The following is a 6147-nucleotide window of genomic DNA, read 5'->3' as shown; positions in this document are numbered from 1 at the left end:
ACCTCCTTTGACCAGCCGGCACTCTGTGATTATCAAACCAGTGTGTGCCGTGCGCTCACTGTGAGTAATCACATGGTTATTCATCTGTGGCTCTGACGTCCTCATCTGGTTACATAAAACAATCTTAATGTCATTATTTTAGATAAAACCTACTTTTTAGTCAAAACTGTTGCTTAAAGGTGTGAAAGATAAGTTGAAAACATCAGGTAAAATGGGACAAATCTTCACATTTTAAATCTTGGGCTCTTCAGCAGATACTCACCACACATGTTATGGCATTGTCACTACTAGTGTGCTCTATTTGAAACAATCATTGTCATTGTTTTGAGATATGATGATGAGTTTCTGCAGCTTGAACAGGAAGGGCAGAACACCAAAAATGATTGTATATGATGTTGTATTTTATTGGCTGTTTGACTGGAAATAAAAATATCTTCAACACACTTAACTTTTGATGGGAAATAGTTTTGCAAGATTCATTGAGGTGAAATGGGAAAAAAATGCTACAATGGGACATGTTTCTGGAGTGAAACCAGCAGGTTTTTAGGCCACAAGGTGCCATAAAATCATGAGTCATGCTATTGTGTGCAACTGTGGAATATTACAGACATTTTTTTTGTATTTTTGTCACTTAAAAATAGAGCATATTTCAGTTCTCAGTTCTTGTTGCTCAGAAACCATAAATAAAATTGAGCATGTGACCAAATATTTAGGAGGAAGGCATCATTTTAGGGAGTCTGTGAAGGTAAGAACCACATGGGTTAAGTGGTTAGAGATTTATGTCCAAAAAAGCATTTTTCACTCATGAAAGTGAATTTAGTCTGTCATAAGTTTCATGGGGATTGTGTTTAGACCAAAATAGCTCATTTTTAATTTGTTTTATGCATCAATTGTGGTATCTATTAACTACAAAATGAGGTAGTACAGCTAGCATGAAAGTGCACCATTTTAGCTGTGGGGGCTAATAAAGTCAAAATGGTAGCTATGGGGTAAGTTGAGCAATTTCAACAGGGGTAAGCTGAGCTGTAAGTTTCTGAGAAGAGGCAAAGCTGGATATGGTAAACCAAGCTTTATTTTCAAGGAGAAAGATGAGGGATTCTTCCCGAGAAGCGATGTAGTCGCAAAACTCCCCAAACCTCAGAATCTCAGCAATTTGTATTCCCCTGCAACCTGGACAGGTGGGATATTGAGTAAAGGGGCAGGTGGGATATGGATGGAAGGAGGGAGGGAGTGGATGGAACAAGAGTAAGAGAGTTTAGAGAGGATGAAGGAGGCCCGCCTGTCAGCAAGGACACCAAACTAGGATTCACGTTTACGGATTTAGTTCAGTGTTTTCTTTCCAAAAACACAGCTGTTAAGAATCTCTTGCTAAGCGCACTTTAAGGCATTCTCAGGCCTATGTTAAAATGTTTTGAAGTTGTTATATGCAATAATAATTTAAAAAAAAGGTTTGTACCTGTTGAATTGTGTATTATAAATAAAAATACACATGGATTTGAAGAAGCGTCTTATTTAATTCAGTACAGACATGTATAACTGGAATATCTTAACCCAGGGAGGGAGAAAGGGGGAGGAGAGAAGGTGTGGCGGGGGAAGGGGGGTAGGAGGGAGGGTGGGGGGAGGGAAGGAGGGAGATGGCTCAACTTACCCCACTCCTATGCTCAACTTACCCCAGACACAGGGTAAGTTGTGCCACGAGACCACTTTTTTTGGACATGCTATATTATCAGAACAGTTATGTTTACACCAATTCTGTTTGTTTGTAGGGATGCACAACATCCTGAAATATATGCACATACTGTATATTAGTTAGCAACAAAACTATAATAGCCTTGATGTAGTGATCCTGAATATGAAAAGTGGCTCATCTTACCCCGGTCTCCCCTCCACAGATTACAGCACACCCCCAGTCACTTAACATTTTTTAACCTGGGATTTCCCCCCATGTGTCAAGTGCATCTGGCGCTGTCCTGTGATACTTAATTTCTGGGATAAAGTCTCAAAGGAACTCTGTTTTTGATAGGGGAATTCAAATGGATCCCTGTCTGTTTTTGTTGAATGTTCCAGATGAGGCGCTCCCCTTAACAAGTGTCCAGCAGAAACCCTTAACCAAGAAGGTGTGTTCTTTTTCAGTAAATTAAGCCCAGACCTCCCACTGTCAACCAGTGGCATGGAGAAATCTTTAAAATTTTGCAGATGGAGCGCCTCAGTTCACTTTTAAAGGGGCACATGGGGGCTTTTGATAAGCTTTGGGCACCTTTCCTGAACTACCTTCCAAATAGCACAGCAAACCTAGGGAACATGGCACTGTAGATTGGCACCCTTTGAGTACCTCTGTGAATGTCTAAGTCTCTCTCCTGTGTATGTTGGTTTTCTGAAATAGTTGTGTTCCTCCTGAACTGTGATTCTATCAAGGCTCTATGATTGTGACACAATGATTGCCCATGTAATGTGTTTGCCTTTATGTGATGCTGCTGCCCTCTGATGGTTTCTTTTTTCAATCTCTGCTGTCATGTGGATTTTTTTTTGTTTGTTTTTTGTTGTTGTTGGATCATGTTCAAAATTCAAAACTAAATAAATGTCTTGGGAAAAAATATTAGGCTGAATCCATGTCAGGCACAGTAGTCCAGAATTAGCCAAATTAGCATTGTTAAGCCTCATTTATACTCCCCCAAATAGATATGTCCGTTTCAAACATTGTAAACGTCGCTGCCCTCATACTTTGGTGCATCCTTTATGTTGGCACAGATGCAGCCAGCAAATGGCACTAACCTGGCTAGAACTGTTACTGTTTCATTTCTTATCGTGTTTAACTTTAGTGTATCATAATATATCAGGTATGGAATTAATCTGCACATGTAAATGAGACCAAACTTTCCTATGGATGTCAGTTTCTGAGCCACAACAATGATCAAAAATGTGTCCTGTAACAGACTAGGTCAGGCTTGTTGCTTTTCGCTGAGCCAATTTCTGGAAAACATGCAGCTCCTACCGGCCGATTAAAACACATTAATGACGAGGCGCCAGCAGTTAATGACCATATAAAACAGGTTTTCCAACAATTAGGAATCACCACCACAATCATCAAAGGTCCCTGAGCTTACAATTGTCCTTGTGCACACAAAATATGAGGCTGATTGGTCCAGTAGTTTGTGAGACAGATGGATACACAGGCTCACACACACTCAGGCGCATAAACACACGACCAAATACACGATCATCTTCAGGATAATGATCACTAGTGTCTCCTGTGAGTTTAGGACATAAGTTTTGATCATGTGGGGTACAGAAAGCATCTTATTTGAACTGTCAACAACAACTGTCCCCTTCCAATCAAAGCTGTGTTTTGGGAGGGCGTTTGGGCTTCACAGAATGACATGTGTGCAGTTTGATACTAGACGGCTGCTTTTGGCGGTCTAATATGAATTTATATTTCAGTGAAGTCGAAGATATCTTTTTTCCAACACTTAAACTTTAAAATAATATCACTAGATTGTTTTTAATAAGGGAAAAGAGGACATGTGATTTAAGACTTTGTAACTTGGAAATGTAACTTTCTTTCGTAGGAAAAAACACAAATATATTTTTAACGTTTAAAAAAACATCTGGACATTTTGTATGTTATACTTCCATATTAAAGAATCATATCAGTGGTTTTGAAATCACATGGTGAGATGATACAATCAGTCCCACCTCAAGGTTTGTTAAACAAAATGACAAAACAGTGTTCAACATGCCAGAACACATGTTCAGCAGGCTTTAAGTAATTATAATGTTTCCAGTTTAGGCTGTAGAGAAATCCGCTAAAAGAATGAATGGTCCTAATGCACTGTACGGTTTGATAATCTCTGCAGCTCTGACAGACAGACAGGAATTGTTAATGTTTGCTTCCAAAATGTACCACAAGGTGGAGACAATGAACTTTATACAGCAAGTCCCATGTACTACGCATCTGTCATGAGAAAGAAGGTCTTAAAAATCCAATCCAATCCAATTAATAGCCTGTGTTAGTATTATTATTTGTCATGTAGATATTTGTGTTTTTTTAGATTTTGGACCAACATTTACTGTATGTTTTTGGTGTAAACTCGTAAAGTTTGAGCTACTTTAAGTCAATATTTTCCATTTAATGCTACTTTATACTGAAACTCCAACATTTCAGAGGTGAATAATGTACTTTTTGCTCAGGTGCATTTATTTGATAACTTAAGTAACTTTGCAGATCCATAATAATAACACAAAACATTATCAACAAATAAATAATCATAATGTAAGTCAGTAAGTACAGTTTTCCATATTTGCAATCTGTGTAGAAAAGGAACAAAGTTAAAAGAACAAACACAAATATTGCAGCAATAAAACAACCAATTAGCAGCACCACAGCTCAATATAGAGTACATGATTCAAGCATAAAAACATTTAATTGTATTATCCTTAGGGGAAAATTGGGGACACACAGGGCAATGTCCCCTCTCAATATTTAGAACGTATGCATGTGTTCTCCCCCACCCCAAATTAAATCATGAAAGTAGCAGATGACTTTTATTTTGACAAAAATTAAAAAGATTTACACAACTGAATAATCCAAAAAGGCTCAAACTGGTGAAGGAAAATGAATCATAATGCAGAGGCTGAGGACCCCCAAGCCTCCCATTTCATATTCATATGTTAAACTGGTTCGTGGCCTAATGTGAAAGACGGGGCAAGGAAAAGCTGTGTGTTGATGATGCAATGTGTGGGTGACTGTGTGTGCATAACATACATCAAAAGGAGGAAGCTTTTTACGTCAGTCTTCGAGATCATGTGTCCGAGAAACATGACCTCTGTTTTGGGCTTGCGCAAGGAAGCTGCACTGGTCCATCATTATTCTCACTGTACATGCTGCCACCTGGTGACATCATTAGAGAACACAACGTTTGTGTCCGTGTAGCTACACTGATGACACGCAACTAACTGTACATCTCTGCTGAACCAAACAATGCTGCAGCCATCAAGTCCATTACTACCTGTGGTTTGATGGTAAATAAATGGGTGAGCAATAATTTCTTAAAGTTAAATGAAGACAAAACTGACAAACTGCTTGTCAGCCCTAAAACAAACAGAGAAATGCTTCTTAATAACCTGGGGAATTAAACTCCCTGGATTAAATCTGGAGTTACAAGTCTTGGCGTGATCCTTGCGTCAGATCTAAGCTTCAAGTCCCACCTTAACAAGGTGACCAAAACATAATTTTTCCACCTCAGAAACATAGCTAAGGTACGACCATTTCTAAATGAAAAAGATGCCGAGAAATTGATTCATGCCTTTATTTCAAGCCAACGCGACTACTGTCACGCACTTCTTACTGGCCTCCAAAAAAACACCACCAAGAGACTTCTGAACCAGAGGCCCGTCTTAGCTGCTCTGCACTGGCTTCCTGTTACATTTAGATTTAATTTTAAGCTCCTCCTCCTGGTATACAAATATATTATCATTATTATTATTATTATTATTATTATCATTATTATTATTATCATATGCATCCCCCCATGTGTTGAAGTGAAACTTCCACCCTTACTTAAGCACTTCTTTCTGCACTGTAATCATCATACCTGCAATACCTGTGATGCTTGGTATTGATATATTACATGCACATCTCTATTGTGCAGTGACTACCACATTTTGTCCAAAAAAAGTGGGTGCAAACTTTGACAAAGACATGCTGTCAAACTGTATGTGTTTTATATCATTTTGATTTAATTTACTAAATGAATGAAATGATCCATCCCTAAACACACAGGAAAGGTTTTTATACATTTCATTTGATAACAGTGGTGATATACATATGAACAGAGAATGAAAGAATGTGAAAAAGTCTAATATAATTGTCAGTTATACACATTCACTCATTCACAAAGCAACTGGTGACGTTACAGCTCATACACTTTACATCAGAGCTCTTCAGTCTCTTTGAAAGCGGCATTAGGAGCATGAGACACTCACACAAAGAGACTTAAAGGCGGCTTGTTTTTATTCCTTTTGAGAGTCGTGACGTTTATTTTCTTGAAGAGGTCTAAAAGTGGAGTCAGTTTGACTCTAAATATAGCTTTCAATGTGTCAATGTGGCTATTTTGGTCAATACCGTCTGTGGAAAGTGGGCCTGTGTTT

The sequence above is a fragment of the Epinephelus lanceolatus genome, chromosome 16, assembly GCF_041903045.1.
Source record: "Epinephelus lanceolatus isolate andai-2023 chromosome 16, ASM4190304v1, whole genome shotgun sequence".
In the NCBI taxonomy this organism is placed as follows: Eukaryota; Metazoa; Chordata; class Actinopteri; order Perciformes; family Serranidae; genus Epinephelus; species Epinephelus lanceolatus.
The sequence above is the reverse complement of the archived record's forward strand: the minus strand, read 5'-3'. Positions refer to the sequence as shown.